General features: G+C 34.2%; 1 long non-coding RNA gene across 1 annotated transcript in view; it reads right to left on the bottom strand.

Moving 5' to 3' along the window:
* The window catches only part of LOC137223163 (uncharacterized), a 134,039-nt gene that overhangs the window by 39,305 nt on the left and 71,298 nt on the right, over positions 1 to 23,436 (bottom strand). Inside the window, exon 3 of the long non-coding RNA XR_010942741.1 lies at positions 21,889 to 22,022. This is a non-coding gene — a long non-coding RNA (uncharacterized lncRNA). The remainder of the gene's footprint in view (positions 1 to 21,888; positions 22,023 to 23,436) is intronic.

Here is a 23,436-nt window from a genome sequence, read left to right on the forward strand (position 1 = left end):
AAGCCCACAGCTGCTAAAGTCAGACCTGTCCCAACTGCAGCACACTTGTCCTTTTGGATGCTTCGCAGGCACTGAATTTAGGATGCTATCAGCGGAGGTGTAACTCTACAGTTTGTGCAGCTGCGAGGAGAGATTTCAGCTCTTCTTCCACAGTCACACAGCCCCTGGGGTCTCAGTTCTGGTTTGAGCCCCACCTCTGCATGTGTTCCTCCCACCAGAATCTCCTCCAGAGGTTGCTGGAGCACATGAGCCCATCAGGTAGGAAGGAGCCGAGGTGGTGATCGGGGCAAGCAGGCCGCCCAGGTGGGAGGGTTTAATTGATTTCCAGGTGTTTTAATCTCTTTGATGCAGTTGTAAATGGGATTGATTTTTAATTTCTGTTTCTGATAGTTCATTATTAGTGTATAGAAAAACCATAGATCTTTGTATATTGATTTTGGATCTTGCAACTTTATTAAATTCATTAGTTCTAAGAGATTTTCAGTGGATTCTTTAGGGTTTTCTATACAGTATTTCTGTATATTATTATGTCATCTACAAATAGTGAGAGTTTTACTTCTTGCTTTTCAATTTGCATACTACTCTTTTCCTTGTCTTATTTTTGTGCTAGGACTTCCAATACTATGCTGAATAAAAGTGGTGGGAATGAGTATTCTTGTGTTGTTCCTGATCTTAGAAGGAATGCTTTCAGGTTTTCAGCATTAAGCAAGGTGTTAGCTGTGGGCCTGTCATATATGTCCTTTAATATATTGCGGTATGTTTCCTCTATACCCACTTTACTGAGAGTTTATATCATAAAAAGATGTTGAATTCTATCAAAGCCTTCTGAATCTATTGAGATGATCATTGATTTTCATTCTTGGATTTGTTAATGTGGTGTATCTGTGGTTGTGTGATTGATTTGCAGATTTTGAACCATCCTTGCATCACTGGAATAAATCCCATTTGATCATGGTGTTTGATATTTTAATGTATTGTTGGATTCGGTTTGCTAATATTTTGTTGAGGACTTTTTGCATCTATGTTCATCAGTGATACTGGCCCACAATGTTCTTTTTTCGGGTTGTTACTGTCTGGTTTTGGTATCAGGGTGATGCTGGCATCATAGAATGGGTTCAGAAGTGTCCCTTCCTCTTTAATTTTTCAGAATATTTTGAGAAGGGTAGGTGTTAACTCTTCTTTAAAATGTTTGGTAGAATTCACCTGTGAAGCCATCTGGTCCTGGACTTTTATTTATCTTTTTAATTACTGATTCAATTTCATTACTGGTAGTTGGTCTGTTCATATTTTGTATTTCTTCCTGATTCAGTCTCGAGAGAGTGTATATTTCTAGGAATTTACTCATTCTTCTATGTTTTCCATTTTATAATTGTTCATAGTTATCTCTTATGGTCCTTTGTATTTCTGTGGTAACTTTTTATTTATTTTTTTTGCGGTACGTGGGCCTCTCACTTTTGTGGCCTCTCCCATTGTGGAGTACAGGCTCCCGACGCGCAGGCTCAGTGGCCATGGCTCACGGGCACAGCCACTCCGCAGCATGTGGGATCCTCCCGGACCGGGGCATGAACCTGTGACCCCTGCATCAGCAGGTGGACTCTGTGCCAGCAGGGAAACCCTGATCTTTTCTTGATGTTTTTAGTCTCTATTTATGCTCTGATACTTCTTATTTCTTTCCTTCACTAACTTTGGGTTTTGTTTATTTTCTTCTAGTTCCATAATTGTAAGGTTACATTGTTTATTTGAGATGTTTTTTCCTGACATAGGCTTGTATTGCTATAAACTTCCCTCCTAGAATGGCTTTTGCTTCACCCTATAGATTTTGGATCATTGTGTTTCTATTTTCATTTGTGTCCAGGTATTTTTGACTTCCTCTTTTATTTCTTCAGTGTCCCACTGGTTGCTTAGTAGCATATTTTTTAGCCTCCACATGTTTATATCTTTTGCAGTGTTGTTCTTATAGTTGATTGCTAGTCTCATAATATTGTGGTCAGACAAAATGCTTGATATGATTTCAATCATTGTAAATTTATTGAGACTTGTTTTGTGGCATAGCATGTGATCTATCCTGGAGAATGTTCCATGTTCACTTGCAAAAAAATGTGTATTCTGCTTCTTTCGAATGGAGATTTTATATATATATATATATATATGTATAGTTGGTATGGTAAAATGTGTCATTTGAGGCCAGTGTTTTCTTATTTCCTATCTAGATGATCTTTCCATAGAGGTAAGTAGGGTGTTAAATCCCCCACTAATATCATGTGACTATTCCTCCCCTTTTGTTTATTAATATTTACATAGTGTAGCATTTCTATATGTATTTATGTAGTCCCATGTTGGAATATATCTTCTTTCTTGTTGGATTGATTCCTTTATCATTATGTAATGTCCTGTTTTTAATTAAACAGTCTTTTTTTTGTGTGAAAGTCTATTTTGTCTGTTGTAAGTATTGCTACCCAGCTTTCTATTTGTATCCATTTACATGCAATATCTTTTTACATCTGCTCACTTTCAGTCTGGATGTGTTTTTAGATTTGAGGTGTGTCTCTTGTAGGCAGCATGTATATGGGTCCTGTTTTTTTTAATCCATTCAGCCACTCTATGTCTTTTGATTGGAGCATTTAGTCATTTACATTTAAAGTGATTATTGATAGTCTTTACTTGTTGTCATTTTATTAAATTTTTTCAGGTTTTGTTGTAGATTTTGTTTGTTTCTTTCTTCTTCTTTTGCTCTCTTACCTTGTGATTTGATGACTATCTTTAATGGTTTGTTTGGATTCCTTTCTCTTTTTTGTGTATATTTATTATAGACTTTTGGTCTGTGGTTACCATGAGGTTCATATATAACTATATATAATCATATATATGATTATTTTAAGTTTGAACACATTTTTTAAAACCTGCATTTTTACCCCCACATTTTCTTTTTCACGTTTTATACCTTTTGGTTTTATTTGTCCCTTAACTACTTATTGTTGTTATAATGATTTATTACTTTTGTCTTTTAACCTTCCTACTAGTTTTGTAAGTGGTTGATCTACTATGTTTACTGTATGTTTCCTTTTGCTAATGAGATTTTCCTTTATTTTCATATTTCCGGTTGTCATCTTTTTTTTTTTTTTCCCACTTAGTAAAGTCCTAACATTTCTTGTAAAGCTGGTTTAATGGGGCTGAATTTTCAGTTTCTGCTTGTTTGTAAAACTCTTTACCTCTCCTTAAAATCTGAATGATGGCCTTGGTGGGTATAATATTCTTGGTTGTAGGTATTTTCTTTTCAATAGTTTAAATATATTGCACCAGTCCCTTCTGCCTGTAAAGTTTCTACTGAGAAGTCAGTGATAGTCTTATGGAAGTTCCATTGTATGTAACTAGCTGCTTTTCTTTTGCTGTTTTTAAGATTCTTTCTTTATTTTTAATTTTTGCCATTTAGTGAATATTGCTGCAATGAACATAAGAGTGCAAAATACCTCTCTGAAATCCTGATTTCAATTCTTTACAATTTATACCCAGAAGTCGGTTGACAGATCATATAGTAATTTTATTTTTAATTTTCTGAAGAACCTCCATACTATTTTCCATAGAAGCTGCACCATTTTACATTTCCTGGCATAAAGACAGATATATAGAGAAATGGAATAGAATAAAAAAACTCAGAAATCAACCCACACATATATCTGCTATTTGACAAAGGAGCCAAGAATACATAATGGGGAAATAATATACTGTTCAACAAATGGTGGTGGGAAAACTTGATATCCACATGCAAAAGAATGAAACTGGATCCTCACCTTACACCATACACAAAAATTAACTCAAAATTTAAAACATCAAAGTTTTTAATGTTTAAAAACTTAAACATTAAAACTGAAACTACAAAGCTCTTGGATGAAAACATAGGGGAAAATTTTCTTGATACTGGTCTTGGCAAGATTTTTTATATATGACACAAAAAGAACAGGTAACAAAAGCAAAACTAGACAAGTAGGACTACATCAAACTAAAAATCTTCTGCATAGCAAAGGAAACAGTCAACAGAGCAAAAGGACAACCTAGGAAATGGAGAATATATTCATAAATCCTATATCTGATAAGAAGTTAACATACAGATTATATAAGAAACTCCTACAACTTAATAGCAAAAAAAAAGTAAACCAATTAAAAAATGGGTAAAGGACTTGAACAGACATTTCTCCAAAGAAGACATACCAATGGCCAACAGGTATATGAAAAAGTGCTTAACATCACTAATCATCAGAAAAATGCAATTCAAAATCACTTAGTCTTGATTTATTATTCTTTTCATATATTGCTGGATTTGGTTTGCAAATATTTTGTTGAAGATATTTTAAGCTATGTTCAAAAAGTATACTGGACTTTTCTTATACTGTCTGCTTCAGATTTAGTATAATATTCCCTCCTCTACTATTATCTGAAAGAGATTATATAGAATTGGTGCTACTTCTTCTTTTAATGTTTGGTAGAATTTACCAGTCAATATATCTGGGCCTTATGTTTTGGAAGATTTTAAAATATGGATCCACTTTTTAAAATGTTTATAGGAATATTTAGGTTATCTATTATTACTTGATTGAGTTTTGTGATGTAAGAATATCTTGCTCTCAAGAAAATTACATTTTACTGGATGAATAGCTAGAAAACATAGGCTCTTACACAACACTGTGACATAGGCTAAGAGAAGCATTGTCTAGTGAGCAGTATCATCATGATCCTAGATATGCTCCATAATATAGCCAGACTCGAGAGATTATTCATTTAGGATATTGAATAGATTCCATTCTACAGGAGGAAGGATACAGAAGAAACTGGAAAAATTGAGTCTTAAACATATCATCTGTGGTTCAGAAAATACCTTTGGTCTTTGATTATTACAAGAACTCATTGTTCAGTGAGGTGTTGGTATAAAAATCACACTCAGAAACTGAATCAATACAGGGGGTTAGAATGGCAACTGGGAACATATTTCATGTCTACAAATTGCTACAGGCACATTGGAAAAGGAACCATGCTAGATAATAGATCCATATCTCACAAGCTTGACTTGTTAAGTTACTTATGTACTTCCTCTTCTGCTCAAAGTGTTTTTTTCTTTCTTTAACAACCAATGTGAGGCTGAGCTTATTGGTAAAAGCCTTCAGGATTAGAGCTTCACAGGGTGAGGGAAGAAGTTATGGAATCAGGGATGGACAAAACACTGTTTCATAATTTATTTTAAAAACTAATAAAACATTCTATCAAGGAAGTCAGTTAACTAGGGCATTTTTTTAAAGTTTAAGAACATCAATTGATTATTAAGTAAAAGTCAATTAAAATCACTATTATAATTAATAACACTATTAAGTTAAATAAACTAAAATATCATATCAGCCCAACAATTTTGCCAAGATACCCTTCTGAGACAGGGGGAAAGCCTTGGTAATGAAAAAATACAGGGCTTATGAGGAATATTTCTATTGAGAACACTTAACAAAAGATGCTGGTCTATGATATTAGTATAAAATCTAGCAACTTAGAGAAGTCCTAGGCAGAGAACAAAGTATTAATCCAAAGAGATGACAAAGGTTAAACACTGCAAACGAACCTCGGGAATACAACTGAAAAACAAGTAGCTGAAGTGGGTTTGGAGAGGTTGATAAATGTTTATCCTGGAGTGATATGTCTGGGTTGGAAGGCAGAAGTAATGTGGTTCAATATAGAGCTATTAAAGGCATCATGATATTTGGATAATTTTGGTCAACTGTAATATTATGAAACAATAACAGCAATAGGACATCTGGAAGCCCTTAAATCTTTGATAAATGGAGGTCAAAGATTCTCTCCTTGGCCAAACTTTAGACAGGCTTCTCTGTGATGTCTTTTTGACTAGACCTCATCCGTGGGCCTTATCTTCAGCTGCATAGGCGTTTTGACAAGAATCCTACTAAGTCAGTTTAGCAAGAATCTCCATATTCTTGATGTCTCCTCCTAGTAATATTCCAGCCACTGGTCCTTCCTCATTCTGCTCACTGACTATAAATCACCTGCTGTCTTTGCTGTGTTTGCAGTTGAGCCCCATCTCTCTCCCTTACTGTGAAAGTCTTGACACCTAATACAATAGTCCTGAATAAAGTCTTCATGATTTTAAAAGTGTCAGAATGATTTTTTCTTCAACAGTTGTGGCTCCTGTCTAATAAAATCATAAAACTCTACAGAAAATTTTATGACTTTTGCATTGAGTGTACTCCAAAAATGGTCTAATGAAGAAAAAATATCATGTAACTCTTTTCTAATCTCCAGCATTTTGCAAAATGCTAGGGTAAGACCTCCATAGAAGGATAATTAGATTTGATAGAATTATACATTTCAACCTGAGTTATGAAAACAAGCATAGTATGTACAAACTTGCAGTTACTCACATAAACTGTTCTAATATCCTTAATGATCATTTACAAGCGTAACAGTCCACTGTCTACACAATATATGTAGGAAAAAAAACCCTCTTTTACTGATCATAAAGTCTTAAGCTTGGCTTTAATATTTTATCATGATTCTTTCTCCTAGAATAAGCACTTCTCACTTTTTCTTTGTTGTTGGGCTCTGCATGCAGAATATTCATTACAGGCACTATGTACTGTTGAACCAAATAGTCATGGTCCCTGCACTCTTGAAGCAATTTAAAAGAGGATTTAAACTTAATTTCTATAACACTGAGAAAGAGCTACTGGTACGGTAGAAATAAAATCATGGTATTCTGGAATCCAGATTAAGCAAGTATATTAAACAGGAAGGAGTGGTCAATAGTTTTAAATACTGCTGAGTAGTCATTGATGAGATCAGTTTTGGTAGCATGGTAGGTAAGAAAGCCTAATTGGATAGGCTTATGAGAAATGAAAGAGAAAAACTGGAAAAGTGAAAACACACAATTTGAGGAAGTTTGCTTGGGAGATGACCACAGAAATGGGGCAGTAGTTGGTGGGCAAAAATGGAAAATGGAGTCAGGAGAAAATTTATTCATCTGTGGTGTGTTCATTTTAGGAGGGGAAAAACACCAGCATGTTTTAAAATGATGAAATGAATAAAGTGTGAAAGATAATAAAGTGTAGGATAAATCAGGGAGAATTTCTGGAGCAATGATCTTGAGTAGATAAGACAATACAGGGTATACTGCATAAATGAAGGGGCTGATAACATATAAGTGCATGTATATGTCATCTAACTTAATTGGAGGAAAAGCAGAGGAACTAGATGAACATCTTGAGAAATGCATGAATAGGTGGGAATCTGAGGATGTTCTCAGCCAGTGACCAAGAACTAAATTAGAAAATGCATTTGGAGGGGTTCTCTGGTGGCACAGTGGTTGAGAGTCTGCCTGCCGATGCAGGGGACCCGGGTTCGTGCCCCGGTCCGGGAAGGTCCCACATGCCACGGAGTGGCTGGGCCTGTGAGCCATGGCTGCTGAGCCTGCGCATCTGGATCCTGTGCTCCGCAATGGGAGAGGCCACAAGAGTGAGAGGCCCGCGTACCGCAAAAAAAAAAAAAAAAAAAAGACAAAAAAACCCAAACAAACAAGAAAATGCATTTGGAGATTGTGAGATTAGGTATAAAAGCTATATTAGAGGACAAAGGCACTCCAAGGGCTAAAATAGTCTTGCTTTCTCTCCTCCCACCACTCCCAAATTCTCCAAGTAAGACAATGTAAAACAACAGCAAATAGAAAGTTTGAGTTAGTCTCTCTACCATTCCCTCTCTTAACTGCCCCTAGTCACAATGAAGAAGTAATAAAGACGTAGAGAATGACTTGAGGACACGGGGAGGGGGAAGGGTAAGCTGGGACGAAGTGAGAGAATGGCATGGATATATATACACTACCAAATGTAAAATAGATAGCTAGTGGGAAGCAGCTGCATAGCACAGGGAGATCAGCTCAGTGCTTTGTGACCACCAAAGGGGTGGGATAGGGAAGGTGGGAGGGAGATGCAAGAAGGGGATATGGGGATATATGTATACGTATAGCTGATTCACTTTGTTATACAGCAACAACTAACACAACAATGTAAAGCAATTATATTCCAATAAAGATGTTAAAAAAAAAAGCATATTTGCCACATTTAGGATTTTTGCTAGATTAATACCATCTGAATATAGAGAGGTAGGTTACTCCTCCTCAGGGGAGTGGAAAAAAGAAGGTGTGGCAAAGAGGCCAGGGTGACAATCCCTACCAATGGAAAAGAGAGAAGTGCAGAAGAAGAACTGTGAGGAAAGGCCAGACAAGCAGATCTATGGTAAATGGCTAGTGAAATCTCCTGCCCCCAAAGACCAAATTTGGTTTCAGAAGAGTTATCTAAGTCATTTATGTTTACTTGTCATATTTTAGATACAAACCTATCTTATTTACTGACACTACTCCTAGATTATGAAGTCATATCATCAGCTAAAAGAAGTAGATATCTTTTAAAATGTGAAAGATGAGCATCTGTGAAACTTTAGTGTCTTCATTTTTTGAGTTTTTTCTGACTCAACTTTGACTTTCCAGTGAAATAACCAGGGACACAGTGTTAGAAGTAGTGTATGACTTGATTTTAGCAACTTGAGTCCTGGTGCTACTGTGTGACTGTGGTCTAAATAATTTCTAAATGCTCTATGGGTTCTAAATTAGTACAACACAATGGTGATTTTTTCATAATTTGAGTCTTGATACACATTTTCTCCACAATATTTATTTAGTTTCCTACTATAAATTATTAACATGCATCTTTACATTCTCGGAAAGATTTCAAGTACCTTGATGAATAGACAATGTCTTCCTTAAAGTTTTTTCACAGTTCTTGTGCCTAGTACATTTAATAATTTCTAGTAGAACCAAAACAAAAGCATTTTAAAATACAAGGATGGTGGTTTAGGACAAGAATTCTAGTTGATATTGTGTTTTGAATATAGACAGTCTCCCCCTTCTTTCTGAGAAAATATTTGTAGTGTAAGTATTGTCATCCAAAATACATTACAGTCATTTTCTGGGATATTGTGACAACCAAACATATGAATTTACAAAGCCCACATAAATGGAGTCCTCTTGATGGGGTAGTGCACAATTTGCACATCCAAACATGGAAATCATGTTTCTGACATGCTTTCCCTATGCCATAGAGAAGAGGGAATACTGGTATACATGACATACATCCTGCACTTCCAAAAGGAGTATAGAGGGAAAAAACAGTGTCTTTTCTAATACATATGAAATAGTCAGTGCAGTTTTTTTATGTTTTTTTCAACATTCGTTACCCTATTTTTAGTCATTTCATATTAAAAAATTAAAATATCCTCTACTGTAATCATGTAAAAAAATTCTAAAGATGCCTCAAATAGTTTTTAAAGGCTGCTATTGTGGTTACTTGATTCATATCATAAATAGCTATGCATCTCTAAGTACAAAAAAAAAATGCTTGGGACTTAAATGAAGCACATACTTTAAAAAGATCTTTCCAGTCGCTGTGCCTAAACAGAGTAGTGAGTGAGCCCCAACTGAAATACCCAGCAATAATCACTGCATATACACCAGTCCCTAGTGAGCTGTATATTAATGTTTGGCAATTGATGGCAGAATTCATAATTTCATGGCAGCTCTGGGGGAAGAAAAGGTTTATTAAGAAAGTAAAATATTTCTGAATACTGGATTGTTTTTAAAATTTTCCTGCTCTGCTTTTGGAAAGTAAGGAAGCATATATCGTAATACTAAAAGAAACTGAATCAACATTTGGCATCATTTTATTTAACTTCTATTTAACATAGCCCAAAGTCAATAATCTACCTATATATATACTCAAAATTTATTATTTCTGGGAGAAGAACTATAATGCTAAGAGTGAGTCCCTTTCTTCAGGTCCTATTCTTCTATCTACATCCTAGTTTTACCTCTACTCTCTCCCTGCACAATTCCCCACTGACTTCATGATGGCAAAATTCCTGGAGGCTTTTTTCTTTTTTTCATGAAAAACAACCAAATAGAGAAAGCAAATTAATTTTATATTAAGGGATTTAAAAAATGTATTAATGTGAGCTTCAGTATATAGAAATGCCTTCTCTTTTACCAGAGTTGGAGGGAAATATTTTTTTCCCTCAGACAGACATCAGTTTGCCAGAATGTTAACTTTTATAGATAAAGTTGATTTACATTCATAACCACACTACTGAGATAGCAGATGATTTTGAAAATGAACACAAAAGAACTGATGGTACTGTATCTGAAAGCTTGTATCTTCATTATCCATTCTCCATGCAAAGTAGTCTTCTATGCCTACTCTAGCTCCTTCTCTGGTAGTCAGTCAGTCAGGTACATTTTCAGATCAAGATGAACATGCCTAGTTCTCCAAAGACTGAACCATCACTCCAATTATTTTCTATTGCCCCCATGGGAAGCAGAATAATGCCCTTCGCTCAAAGATGTTCACACCCTAACACTTGCAACCTATAAATATGTTACCTTACATGGCGAAAGGGACTTTGAAGAAGTAATTAAATTTACTGACCTTGAGATGGGGAGAATATCCTGAATTATTCATGTGGACCCAATTTAATCACAGGAGTTAAAAATTTTCCAGGCTATGGTCAGAGAGAGATGTGAGATTAAAGAAAGATGAGAGAAATACAACACTGTTGACTTTCAAGATGGAGGAAGGGCCCATGAGCCAAGGAATGTGAAAAGAAAAGAAAATGGGAATAGGAACATACATATCGATAATTACCATAAATGTAAATGGATTAAATGCTCCCACCAAAAGACACAGATTGGCTGAATGGATACAAAAACAAGACCCATATATATGCTATCTACAAGAGACCCATTTCAGACCTAGAGACACATACAGACTTAAAGTAAGGGGATGGAAAAAGATACTCCATGCAAATGGAAACCAAAAGAAAGCTGGAGTAGCAATTCTCATATCAGACAAAATAGACTTTAAAATAAAGTCTATTAGAAGAGACAAAGAAGGACACTACATAATGATCAAGGGATCGATCCAAGAAGAAGGTATAACAATTATAAATATTTATGCACCCAACTTAGGAACACCTCAATACATAAGGCAAATACTAACAGCCATAAAAGGGGAAATCGACAGTAACACAATCATAGTAGGGGACTTTAACACCCCACTCTCACCAATGGACAGATCATCCAAAATGAAAAGAAATAAGGAAACACAAGCTTTAAATGATACATTAAACAAGATGGACTTAATTCATATTTATAGGACATTCCATCCAAAATCAACAGAATACACATTTTTCTCAAGTGCTCATGGAACATTCTCCAGGATAGATCATATCTTGGGTCACAAATCAAGGCTTGGGAAATTTAAGAAAATTGAAATTGTACCAAGTATCTTTTCCGACCACAACGCTATGAGACTAGATATCAATTACAGGAAAAGATCTGTAAAAAATACAAACACATGGAGGCTAAACAATACACTACTTAATAACGAAGTGATCACTGAAGAAATCAAAGAGGAAATCAAAAAATACCGAGAAACAAATGACAATGGAGACACGAGGACAAAACCTATGGGATGCAGCAAGCAGTTCTAAGAGGGAAGTTTACAGCAATACAATCCTACCTTAAGAAACAGGAAACATCTTGAATAAACAACCTAAACTTGCACCTAAAGCAATCAGAGAAAGAACAAAAAACCCCCAAAGTTAGCAGAAGGAAAAAAATCATAAAGATCAGATCAGAAATAAATGAAAAAGAAATGAAGGAAACAATAGCAAAGATCAATAAAACTAAAAGCTGGTTCTTTGAGAAGATAAACAAAATTGATAAACCATTAGCCAGACTCATCAAGAAAAAAAGGGAGAAGACTCAAATCAATAGAATTAGAAATGAAAAAGGAGAAGTAACAACTGACACTGCAGAAATACAAAAGATCATGAGAGATTACTACAAGCAACTCTATGCCAATAAAATGGACAACCTGGAAGAAATGGACAAATTCTTAGAAAAGAACAATCTTCCGAGACTGAACCAGGAAGAAATAGAATATATGAACAGACCCTCCTCATTTTGCCTAATTCTCTGTTTGTATCAAAGTATTAGGTAAATCAGTTATCTCAGTCTTGAAGGAGTGGCCTGTGGGGATCAGAAGCACAATTCTGCCTGGCTAACCAGAGCCAGGTACTCAAAGGATGTCCCCTATGTGGGCTGTGTGCATCTTCCTGCTGTGGCAGGGCTGCAGTTGTTGCCGAGTGTTGGTGGGCAGGGCTATTGTTTGGCTTACTGGGAGGTTTGACCAAGGTGTAGAGGTAGGCAGGGATCTCAGTGGGGTGCATTCATTGGTGCTAATAAGTTAAATGGAAAATTCCAAAATGGTGCCCACCAGCACTGGCATTAGCAAATAGCCTGAAATCATGAAAATGGCTCCTGCCAGTGTCTCAGTTCCCAGGGAGTGTCCCAACTGGTTTCTGCCTCTCTGGAAGATGCTTCAATATTAATAAGTGGGTCTTCTCCACCTATGGTCCATGAGCTTTTCAAAACGGTGTTTTTGCCCTGGTTTTGGGGTAGAGTGAATCTGCGAGTGAGCCCTTTAAGAGAGGATTTTCTGTTCCCTGCAGTTCTATAGTTTTACTGGGTATATTCCTTCTTGTTTTTCAAATCTAGGTGTTTGGGGAGCTTGTCTTTCCTGTTAAGAATCTAGGGGGTGGGGGTGCCTGATATAGAGATTGAATCCCTCATTCCTTAGGGAAAAGATCTATACCTGTGTGATCTCTCTTGACTCTAGATCACTGTGGCTGAGGTGTGGATTTTTCCTTGAAGAGACCATATCTCTGCCTCTCCTACCCACCTCAACAATGTCTTTTTACCCTCTGGTGTGGAGGCTGTTCTTCAAACTTTCAGGTCCCTTTTGAGGGAATTATTTCATATTTAGTTGTAGATCTGTTGTGTCCCTGGGAAGTGGTGAGTCCAGAATCTTCCTATACTACCATCTTTAACTTGATCAAAGTTATACAATGTTTTCTGCCTTAAAAATCAATACGTACAGTACCCTAAAATAATAATTACTGTTTCCCCACTGCTTCTCAGGAGGCTTAATGGCTATCGTTGGTGATTTATGTGTTTTCAGTGAATGCCAAATAATTTGAATATTGTCTAAGCTAAACATAATTAAGAATTTTTCAGCTAGGGCTTGAACAAAATTACACACACTAAAGGGAAATATGAATATGTGTGTCTGTGTATATATATACATATATAGATATATTTTTAAATTTTGGTGTGTCTATGTCAAACCTCCCCTCTATTGGTCTGGATAATAAAAAAAATTTGACTATAGCTAAAAATCAAAATACAAATAAATCAATAATAAACATATGTTAATGTGGCACTGCATTTGGAACTAAAGTTGACCAAAACCAAGTTAACACGTGTCTATCTAGCTACGTCACTATTTTACTGATAAGCCATTGAATCAGCATAAAACTTAAAGCAATCTTGAGCTAACAAACTTCAATGTTCCCTCCATTTTTTCCTGGCCTTTCTCAAGAACAGCAATTCCCACTAATTCCCATTAAGCAGCATTTATTCTAATCATGCCAGTCTCCTCCTGGTCACCTACATACCTACTGACACTCCTCCGCTGTTGAAGCTTTTGCTGGTTTTACTACATGACAAAAAACTGCAGGAAGCTGAAAAGCAGTGATGAAGTGTACTTTCTCTCCAACTTATTGAGCTTCTTGAGAAATGCTCAATCATAATGATATATATAGGTTCTTTTATTCATAAAATAGGGAAGGAATGGTTTTAATCTTTATAACATATGTATGCATGCACATATTTCCAAGTTACATATAGTTACATGAAAATGTATGGACTTAACTATTTTTCTTCTATGAAAACAAGAATCATATTTTATTCATTTTGAGTTCTGTTGTTTAGAAGAGTGCTTTGCACAGTATGAAAAGCTATAATTCTGTCAGATAAATGTGAAATATATGTACCCACTTAGCAAAAGACTATTGTTTCAATAATCTTAGTCACATACAGAAGTTTTTTGAGATAAGAGCTAAATGTTCTGCGTCTCAATTTCTTTTACTTTATAAATGCATGCAACTATAATATTTTTACATACTTTTTTCCTAGTGAAAATCTTTGGACCTTTACATTTATCGTACTGCTACTACTGAGTGTCTGGTCTCTTCTTTAATGTGTTCCAGATGAAACTTTTCACTTATGAAGCCAAAAATTATTATGTACACTGACTAAATCTGTATGAATATCACAATGAGGCTAGAACATTTTCATTTTGTATCAAAGTAGTATTTTGTTTATTAATAAAAACTATAGAGATTCTAATGATACTTTTCTTCATAATTATCCTGAAATATCTTTGCACAGTATTTTATTTGATAGTCCAACTGCCTGATGAAATTCTGCTAGATTGTGATTGATGGAAACCTTATCCTGCATCCTAAATAATCCCAAAGTAATAATTTGTAAGTAAAAGAGAACTTCAAGATGCTCTGACAATTAATCTAGTCAAGTCTATATGACTTTGCTTTTAAATCTCTCAACATTCCATATGCTGAAGAACTGTTCATAGAGATATGTGAGCAAAACTCTTACTTGACTATTCAGCAGATATATTATCATAGCTGGGAAAATAGCCACTCTTCAGAATGCTGACCCTGATTTTTATGTCTTTGAATGTTCATAAATTGTTTGATTGTAATGGTTCATAAAATTCTAAAAATGACTGAATATTAAACCCACAGTATAAAGGGATCACTTAATATTTTTATGGCTCATTTTATCTGTGTAATCGTTTCCAGAATACATCAATAAAATTGATCAGAATGTCCCAAAATATTAGTGACAAAGAAGTATTTTGTGCTGATCTTTTCCCTTCTGTTTTAAGTTGCTTCATATTTTGTCTGCCCTTCAATAAGTCCTGTAAGTAATTCTCCAGCTGATTACTCTTATTCCTTGAGTACTTACTTTATTATATAATTCCCTATTATAAATGACACATATCTCCATTTGGGAATAACTTTCTTTGGCAACTAATGCACCATTACATCTGGCACATGTTACTAGCAAAGCAGAATATTAGGCACTGGTATTCCTTTGTTTTCATTCTATTTCTTAGCATTTCACAGCCCTTGGTCCATGGAGACCGACTCCATGCTCCCTTTTCTCTTCTTTCATCAGGAAAAGGAGAGTGTGATTTGGCAGATGAACAGCACCTGCTTTGACTTCCTCAAGGTTGGTCATTGAGCAGATTACATACAGCAAGTGTTTTTCAAGGGTTGGATTCTTCATGGTACATTCATTTTAAGTATCAAATGTGCAATACTATTTCTCTCCTTGTTGCCTTCTCAGATCTCTGTGACCTCTGCTGATGAATTATCGAAAACCTTGAAAGTAATCACTGGAATACTTCCTCTTCAATCATCAAAATTTAGTTTTCATTAGAGTTAAGTGTTCAGAAAGCAACTCAATTAAGCTAGATCCACTAAAAATAGGGGGTTTTTTTAAAGCAAGAAAATATTCTTTGTTCTTATTCCATGGTTCTTTTATTATTGTGTTCTTCAGTGACTTGCTCCAAGACATTTTACGCTTCCTTCGTAGTGGCATGAACTTCTTGCAAAATGATTTATTAGGAAGGCACGCTTTTATTGATATCTTTAATATATAAAAGAACCATATTTCTAGGTAAACTATCATTTTAGGTTTTCTTCTAGTGGAATAGACATAGGAAGTTGTGCTGTCTGAATGACTGTCACTGATATTTTACTAGGAAACTCTTTTTCCTTTAAATGATTATTTAATGACTAAATGTGATCTAGGTATTGTGTATAGGACAACAAAACAGGCATTTGCTACAAAAAGGTCATTCTATATCATGTGGAGATAAATGTATAAATAAGTCATTTTCAGATTATGAGAGACTATATTAAAATATGTTCAAAGGATCATAGGATCACAGGAGAAAGAAAGACTAAGAATATAAGACATGGAATTTAGGGGTCAGACTGCTCAGAGTAAAGAATTTTGAGCTGGGTATTGAAAACTAGTAGTTGGAAATATGTAGCTGACTCTGACTGGAAATTCTAGAGCAAAGAAATAAAGTCAATAATTATTGGTGCAAAGGTGGTTAGAAAGTTAACAGAAGTAGAACAGTGGCAAAGTTTGGGTGTTTTAGGTGCAAATAGGAGAGTTTATTTTGAAATCTTGTGGAACATCAATTGTCAAAATTTTGGATGAAAAAACAGGGACAAAGAAGACTAAGATGTGATAAAAGAGATGAGGGAATATTTAGTAGAAAAGTGTCAAAGCCTGCTGAATGTTGGAAGGGTGGGAAACATATTAAGATATAGGATGCGGGCTTCCCTTGGTGGTGCGGTGGTTGAGAGTCTGCCTGCCGATGCAGGGGACACGGGTTCATGCCCCGGTCCGGGAAGATCCCACATGCCGCGGAGCGGCTAGGCCCGTGAGCCATGGCCACTGAGCCTGCGCGTCCGGAGCCTGTGCTCCGCAACGGGAGAGGCCACAACAGTGAGAGGCCCACTTACCGCAAAAAAAAAAAAAAAAAAAAAAAAAAAAAAAAAAAAAAGATATAGGATGCGCTCAGCTGTGTCAATGGATGTGGGAAATTAAAATAAACTCTGAAAAAATACTAGTAAGTATAGCCTTAATAATAAACATTTTCAGTAAAGTAGAAACTAGATTTCTGTGAAATATCTAGCCTTTCAAGTCTTGAGTTGTATAGATGACTTCTTTTGATTTTCCTTCAATATCACTAAAACAATGACTATTGTCCATGGTTCTTCATGGTAGATATGTAAATGGACACGTTTGTATGCAGTCTATGGCTTTGTGCCATAGACGCCATTGGCCTCCACGTACACATACACATACAAACATGACGTGGATTAAGCAGAGATACCTTACAGAATAAAAACCTCTATCCCTGTATTGGTTTACATTATTATTTTCTTCATTTCAGAGAATATCTACTATTCACGTCTGCTCCTATAATAGCAGCCCAGCTTTTAAAAATTTCGTATTATTCCTTTACATAATTATACATTAGACTATTGATCCTTTACATTTATGATTATACATTAATGTTAAAATAAAATTGAGTTAAACTTATTTTACCTCTATATCTGAACTGTATTTCTAATAGGACACATTTCTAGAACGGTAATGATTAGATAAAAGTGTATATGTATTTTAAATGTATTGACAGTTATAAGAGTTCCACAATTCATACTCCCACTAGTAATTATAAGGAATTCAATTTCCCCAGCTCACCAACCTGCTTATTTTCATTACGGTTAAAATTTTACTAATGGGGAGCATGTTCTATCATCATTTTAACTGCACATCTATTTGATTCATACTGGGATTTATTCCTATTGAACATTTTATTTTTTTTCTTTTGTGAAGTGCCTGTTTCTATTTTGTATTGATTTATAAGAGTTACTTAAGTATTATGGATATGATTTATTTAGATCATAATTTATACAATTTTCCAAATTATTGTTTGTAATTAAAATTTTACTTATCTTGTTTAGTTATTTTAATAGCATTTACATTTTTCTGTAAGACACATACCAGTTTTTTGTTTTCTATTTGTTGTGTCCTTCTTTTCACTAATACCATACATATTCCAAGCACATATTTAATCTTTTAGTACTTTTTTAAAGCTTATTTTTTATATTTATATTTCAAATCCATGACACATTTTAAAATCCATCAAGCATTTAGTACTATATAAAATGGGGCAGGGATATATATTTTAATATTAATTTATGATGTAGATACATTATAAGAAGATGCCTCATTTATCATATTTCTACATGGACTTTGTGTTGCTTTTAGACTTTTTGTTGATTTATTAATCTGCTTGTATATCCTTATGGTAGAATTGTATTTTGGTTATCGCTGATATGGAATACATTTTAATATTTGAAAAAACACTTCATAATTTTCAGTAACCACATAATTTGAGGGTTTCTCACATAGGTATTCCACCATGTTAATTCTGGAAAAATAAATAAGAATAGCTTTGTTACTGAGATCACAGTAAATTACAGATTTATACTTTTAATGTGTTTACTATGTGACTTACAATGGCATTGTTCTGCCATGTTTTAAATTTTTCTGTTCCTTAATGACTTTTTATCTTAGGCAACTTATTATTTTCTTACTAGATATTTCATATATTGTTAATGTTACACAATAGATTTTATCTTTATTGCATTTTAGACAAGTTGCTGTTGACAGGAAAGCTATCTCAGCTACAGTACTATGGCATATATAATAGAAAGGAAAGTTTTTCTATTGCTTTTTGCCCTTGTTATGCATCTGTCTCTGTTAGCTCCAATCTCTCAGCTGTCCCCAAGATTAGGACACATCCTCATTGAAGAGGTAAATCTGTGACTTGAAATTCTCACTCTTCTTTTTTTTTTTTTAAACGTCTTTATTGGAGTACAATTGTTTTATAATGTTGTGTTAGTTTCTGCTGTATAACAAAGTGAGAGCAGACTGTAAAGTCAGATTTATGTATGATTTATGACTTAGTAAATGGGGATTATTATTTTTTTAGTTCAAGTGATACAAAAAAGTAGAAAGTATCAATATTTATGTGTGTATATGGAAGGATGTATCTATGTGTGTTTCTATGTGTGTATATAGGTGCAATATTGGATATATAAAAATAAAGAAATCCTCCTATAGTTCACCTTTCACATATTCTCATAGATAATTTTCAGGGATTCTATAAGTATTTCTTCATAAGGATTCAGAATAAGCACTCAAAAATATTTATTGGATGAAAATATCGATACTAATGAGAAACAAAATTTTTAATCTTTGTAAGTTCCACATCACATATAATCAACAAATATTTATTGGTTGACTGAAGAAAACTTTCTGTGATTTACATGAAGTGAGTGTGAAGAGCTAGCTAAATATATGCACTAAAGAATGATGCTTATATAGATTACTGAACTTTTATTTATTAATATTCTTTGTCTCTCTCCATATATATAGAGAGAGAGATTTCTCTATATATCTATATAGATATTCAGACATATTATCATGTGATATCTAATGTGGTTTTTCTTTAAGGCAGTGTCAAAAAGATGATAGAAGACGATTGTGGAATTTAAGTATTTATTATTCCAAGCATTTGACTATTGTGAGAAACTCCAAAGTTGCTAACCCTACAGTTCTGCTGAGGCACCAGTTCAGCTTTTAAATGCCAAGAGTTGGTGTGGCAGCAGTTGCCACTTAACTAGTAAGTGAACATACAGTAACAAAGTTTTATTAATCAAGACTTATTCTGTATAAAGGATTTGTCCTTGGTGACTTCAGAAATTAACATAATCAGGTAACTACTCGCATTACTGTCCTATATGAAAATCAGGACACAGGTACACACACACAAAGAAAAATTTGTTCAATTGTTATTGAGGTCCTCAGTGAAGATTATAATTTGTCTTGAATAGTGAAATGAACTTTTCACTTATTCTCAGTGCTATCTTCATTGATGTCAGTAAGAATGTAGATATATTTACTCATACTGTGATAATAACTATATGCCTAATTTTAATTGCTAATTCTACTTGTCATGTATTTGGCATTATTTCCTGTAGCATATCATGCTGTGAAATACATTTGCACTTAGTTAATTCCTTCTATTCACATTAACACTGAAGAAAAAAACAGCAGCACATAACTTTTTGTAAGAACAGTAAGAGCCAGATGCTAAAGAAACTTGCTTTCACTTACATAGCTCTTTTAAGTTAAGTGATTTTCTACTAGTAAGTCAAATACCCGATACACTGCCTCAGAGAAACAGAATTCAATTATGTTTTACTTGATATAATTGTTTCCTTCTCATGGACTTTTGCCCATGCCATATTTCTTGCTATAAATGTAAAATACTCTAATATATTTATCAAATAATTAAAGATGCTAGAGATGTACCAATGTTCATAGGAATTATGAAATATCAAGCAATGTATGAAATATCAAAATTAAATCACATAATCTTTAGATTCATAAAATCCAACAGGGACATTATGGTCTTTCAGTAATTACTTATTTCTAACTACAAATATAAAGCTTCAAGTCTTAAAGAAATATTTATTTACAGGAAATTTTTTTTCTCTCCCTGTGTCACTCCAGCAGAATAGACAAATCCAACACATAATTCACCATATGTTAAACTCCCCTTACCTTATTTTTATTGCCTCACTTACGGCAAGGCTAGTCAAACATGCAACTAAATGTGGAAGTCTACTTTTAGAGGAAGAGACCACTAAAAAATGTTATAGGTTTAATTAGAGTAAATCATTTTTAAAACTGTATTTCTTCTGTGAATATCTGTGGCATAACAACATAAGACTGACTTGATATCTAGACTTTCATTCATTTTGAAAAGCCCATCCTAGATAAAAATACAACTTTTATGTAAGTAAATGGGTTTTCTCTTTAGAAAAATGCATCAGATAGAAATAATTTCGATTTTTATAATTAGAATGCTCATGTAAGACAATTATTTTCTTATCTGCTATGATTTCACACTTTCCTAGGAAATCATCCAAAGAAAAGCCAAAATGATTTGTTATTATGAACAATTTGTTATCGTTGACTATGGAATGAAAATGTTCTTTAAAAATAACATATCTTCATGGAATAATAAATTATTATTTAGCATTTTTAGTAACAAATCTTTAAATATTATGAATGAATATGTCAAATCTCTCAAGGGATCTTGATAATAACAGGACTGTGGTTAGGGCAAGAGAATTTAGGTACTCACTTCAGGTATAGAATTTAGGGTGTAGCAAAAACTCAGTTTTCAAGATGAATGTTTTCATGCAATTTTAAAAATCCAACTTAATGCAAAAATTCGATGAGCAAAATATAAAACTTTTAAATAAAGAAAAGATCTAACCCTGTGTTTGCATAACTCAACTGCACTCTATTCCCTGCCCTGCTAATAAAAATACACATTTGCTGAATTTTTAAAAAATGCCTGCTCAATCAGAATTGGAAAATTTGATTTCCCAACACTAAATTACAAAGCCATGTGATTAAAAATCATGATACTTTGTGGTAACAAATAGAAAAAGAAAGAAGGATGGCTGGTAATTTCATATGTATCTACTCTGAGATTAGAGAAAATGGTTGTTCCAAAGAGAAACTAATCTTAAAAAGATTAAGTGTAATAAAATCCATTGATCACTATCTTTTGCTTTCTTTTCATTGATTATTCAAATAAAATAACAGTTTACAGGCATAATTTATTTATATTTTAAAATATATAGCTTATTCATACCATCTAATTTTTATATTGGACATAATTTATTATTCACTAATTTTTATGTGGCTAACTACTGTTTTGTGCTTGCCACGAAGAATCATAAATTTTCACTGTGAGAACCACCTGGAAATTTCATCCTTGTACTAGTTAATAAGTAACCAAGAAATCTAGTCAGATCATCTAGAGTAGCAGCCAATGTTAACTCTAAAACTGGGGCAGGAGTTGGTGGAATTACTTACTAATACCAAATAAAGACTATTTTGAAGATCTTCATTTCCAATAAAACACTGACTCTGTCTTGATCTTTAAATCCAATTATCAACTACTTTTGAGCCACTGAACAAAATTTTGTCCTTTTCACAAAATTCTACTGTTTGTTTAAATCTTGAGTTACTTAAGTAAAATTGTATTCAGAATTGTTTAAAAGCAGAAAATTGCTGATTTAGGAAATAAGAGCACTCAGGTTAGGAATATGCTAAATATGGCAATCTTATTTTCTAAAGAATTACTAAAATAGAGTCTGTAATGAAAATCAGAGATAGTAGAAATAACTTACTGAAAGCAGATGGTTGCTATAGTGACAGGATACATCCACACTGGTGTTGATTGAAAGGAACGTATCTCAGAACTAACAGAGGCCACAGAGGATGGATATCTTTGGGAATCTTTCTTTTCTCCAACTTGTCTGTCCTAGTAAAAGATGGAGAGATTGAAGGTCAGGGAGGGCATGAAGATCTTACAAATGAGAAAATTCTTCTTTAATCCAGAAAATATTAGCAGAAGGCGACTCCAAAATTGTGTAGTCCAAGTGATGGGGCAAATACTTAATAAAAATTTAAAAGTTGAGCTGAGATTTTATCTCGAGTACATCCTTAATTGATTCATCATGGATGCCTGAAGTGGTAGTGCAGTGAGCTACACTTTTATGCTCCACTCAGCATAAAAGAATGCAGTAGTTAACAGACAAGTCACTGGTTGTGGAGACAGGAGTTGAAAGTACTCCTGTTTGCCTCTGGAATGTGAGCCAGGGAGGGCACACAAGAATCATGCTTTTCAGCAAACAGAACCAGCAATACAGAAGTAATGGTGTATACAAGAGCCTAAACCCCCAAGCAACTTAGTATTATCTATAACCAGTGCCCCTAGCCCAGAGCTATTCATACCTAAAATACCAGCATACAAAACCACAAACAAAAAAAGAAAGAAATTTCTGAGTTTATAAAAAGTGAGATAGCACTTTTTAAAAAATTAGCTCACTTGGACTACTTCTTGGGTTTTAGCTATAAAATCAATTGCTTTTATTTTGAGTGTATGCTTGTGGAAATATTTTTGAAAATTTTCTCTTTGCATTCTCTATTAAGAACACATTTAATAAGTTAATTCGTTTTTAATCATTTAATTTGATTGGGAAGTTTGTGTCTGGGTCTGCTAAATCTGCTCATCAAAAGAGAGAAAGAACAGACCTAACATAAGAAAAGCGAGTAAACGACATTCTACTGAAAACAAAAATAATTTCCAGAGAAATTCTGGGACTCTGAGGGGATGGAACATGATATATGGATTTGTTTATTGGGATATTCTGTAGTAAGCATATTTGTATTGAATTTGCAATAGAGAACAATTTTACTTGGAAAAATGATATAATAATGGTTTCCAACCATTGTCACATCTTTTCTTCAATAAAAATAATGCAGACTTATAATATACAAAGAAGATAAATGCAGAGCTATCTTGGGTGAATCAGGAATGGAGGAATGGGTACCTCAAATGCTCAGATTATTTTGCCACCACTGCCCCCACCACCACCACCTCACAACAACAGCCTCTGAACTGGCAGAGTAGGTTTTCTTTTCAGAGTAGTTTTTAATAACTGGAGATATTAATATCCAACAATAGCTTCCTTTCAACTCAAAACAAATGAATGATAATTAGAAATAAAACAGAAATAGGCTACTGTGTGGAGAACATGTGGACATGGAAATAACTCAGAGCAGAGAGACTTATTAGAAGACTAAACATTAATCCAGGAAAGAAGTGGTTGTGTTCTAAATCATGGTAGTGGAAATTTTGGGAGAGATGCGATAGAAGAGTGGATAGGTTCAAA

This window comes from Pseudorca crassidens, chromosome 4, assembly GCF_039906515.1.
Source record: "Pseudorca crassidens isolate mPseCra1 chromosome 4, mPseCra1.hap1, whole genome shotgun sequence".
In the NCBI taxonomy this organism is placed as follows: Eukaryota; Metazoa; Chordata; class Mammalia; order Artiodactyla; family Delphinidae; genus Pseudorca; species Pseudorca crassidens.